The sequence below is a fragment of the Myotis yumanensis genome, unplaced genomic scaffold (genome assembly GCF_028538775.1).
Source record: "Myotis yumanensis isolate MYYU_CA2020_CCGP unplaced genomic scaffold, mMyoYum1.0.hap1 SCAF_6, whole genome shotgun sequence".
Taxonomy (NCBI): Eukaryota; Metazoa; Chordata; class Mammalia; order Chiroptera; family Vespertilionidae; genus Myotis; species Myotis yumanensis.
Genome location: NW_027223757.1, coordinates 54,486,696 through 54,488,763, shown reverse-complemented (window position 1 = coordinate 54,488,763; position 2,068 = coordinate 54,486,696). Strand labels below are relative to the sequence as shown.

General features: G+C 45.7%; 1 pseudogene; it reads right to left on the bottom strand.

The window, feature by feature from the left end:
- Positions 1-1,522: 1,522 nt before the first annotated feature.
- Positions 1,523-1,843, bottom strand: LOC139012854 (cytochrome c oxidase subunit NDUFA4 pseudogene; annotated as a pseudogene).
- Positions 1,844-2,068: the final 225 nt, after the last annotated feature.

Below are 2,068 nucleotides of genomic sequence, written 5' to 3'. Positions count from 1 at the left end.
TTGATGGAAGGGAATCACGGGTGTGACTCCTCACCAGGCACAGAGAACACACCAGTTACAAGTGGAAATTTCATTTCTTTCTCTAAGCTAAAACAATACATCGCTCCAGACCACAAGCCCTCAAATGTCATTCCAATCCATGTCCTGTCAGACCAATTTAAGCTGCGGCTATGAATTCTAAATAAACTGTGCTGATTTTGAGAGCCACAGAGCTTTGCACAGAAAATGAAAGCCAGTTGTTATAGTTAAGGGAAACACACATCTTTGATTTAAACCAGAGGAAAGGTGGGGCTAAAGCCAAGCTGTTTAAAATGTGAAAACTTCCTCTTTCTAAGGGTGGGTGCTTGTCTCAATAAGTTAATTCCTGATAAGCCTGTGCAAAGTCCAGGGTGAATGGCTGCCCCAGCTCCAAGCAGGTCAAGCCAGCCTTGATTCTGGCCTGGAGAACTCTGTGCCCTGCCCTTTAGAGACAACCTCCGATGTCCTCCTCTTTCTGGCCTTTCTCCACTTGAACAGTCCACGCTAAAGCTCCTTTGTCCATCGGTTCTCTCTTCAGCGAGACGCTCCCTCACAGGGAAGCCACCGTCCTATTCAGTCCCTTTGTGTAGCCCAGTCGGTGTGGCTCAAAGATTGAGTGTGCACCTATGAACCAAGAGGTCACTGGTTTGATTCCTGGTCAGGGCGCATGCCCGGGTTGCAGGCTCCATCCCCAGTAGGGGACGTGCAGGAGGCAGGGGGTGCAGGAGGCAGCCCATCAATGTTTCTCTCTCTCTCTCTCTTTCCCTTCTTCTCTCTCTCTAAAAATCAATACAACATAATTTTTTAAAATATAGCTCACAGCAGGACTGACAGATGGCAGCTCTGAGGGGCAGGGAGCAGCTCTTACAGAGCCACGCTGGGCTCCCCTCACCCTCAGAGGGGTGCAGGCTAGCACAGTGAGACAAGACATGGCCTCTCCTCATGCTCTCCCACTTCTAACAAGCAACCCAACAGGGGAACCACCTTAAGCCATGTCCCAGCTCACCTTCAGCTTTGCCATTTCCAAAGAACCCAGATAATTTCCTAACCTCCTTGCTGGAAGGCTGGTAGGGATGGCTAAGAAGAAAGCCTTGCCCAGGGCCCTCCTTTCTCAGACTTTGTTTTTTCATGTTGCTTATTTGATTTTGAAGTGATGCCTGCTTATTGTAGAAAGTACAAAAGCTTTTTTCTAACTTTCTTTTTTTGCAAGTTACTAAATAGAATATTTGGGCTTTTTGCATAATAAATTACACTTATTTTCCTACACCATTGAAAACTTTTGAAACGTACTAGAGTTTTAAGTGTAGATGGAAAAGGGAGCTACATACTAAACCTAACAAGCTCAGGGGAGGCCTACATGGCAGGCCTTAAAAACCCAGAGACCAACGCAACCACACAGGGTGGTTTTATTTTTTTTGAAGTTTCAGATGTTTATTAATCAGTGTAAGCCCCAACACAATACTCCAACATGTCTTCGAGCACTTGGAGGGGAAATAGTTCCCGGTTAAGTGGACAATGGTGCAGATGGCCTCTGGAAGACCTTCATTCTAAGCAGCTGTTCAGTGAAACATTTCATTAAGAAGTCTGGACCTTCTCTCTTCAGTTTGCTGTAACCTAAATTCATTGAGTAGAACTTGTATTGATCATTGGGACCCAGTTTGTTCCAGGATTCTGGGTTATCCTTTCTGTCCCAGCAGACAGCTGGATTGAACAATGCCAGGTGCAAGATACACAGCGCTGCCCCAGTACTTTCGGCTCCAATAAATACAAAGTGGAGGATCAAGCTTGGATATTTCTTGGCCTGACCAAGGATCTGATGGAGCATGATTTTGGCAGAGGGATCAGGCCCAGAAGCAGAGAAATACAACAGAACAAGAGGCAGGACCAGGTAGTCTCTATGTAAAAATTCCTAACTAGATGCGGGTCCTGGAGGGTAGTCCCATCCGAGGCCTGTAGCTTCCTTGACAAAGGTCAGTCTTTACCTTTAAAATCATCTATTGTCATTTCACAGATCTAGAACAAACTCTCCAAAAATGTATATGGAACCAAA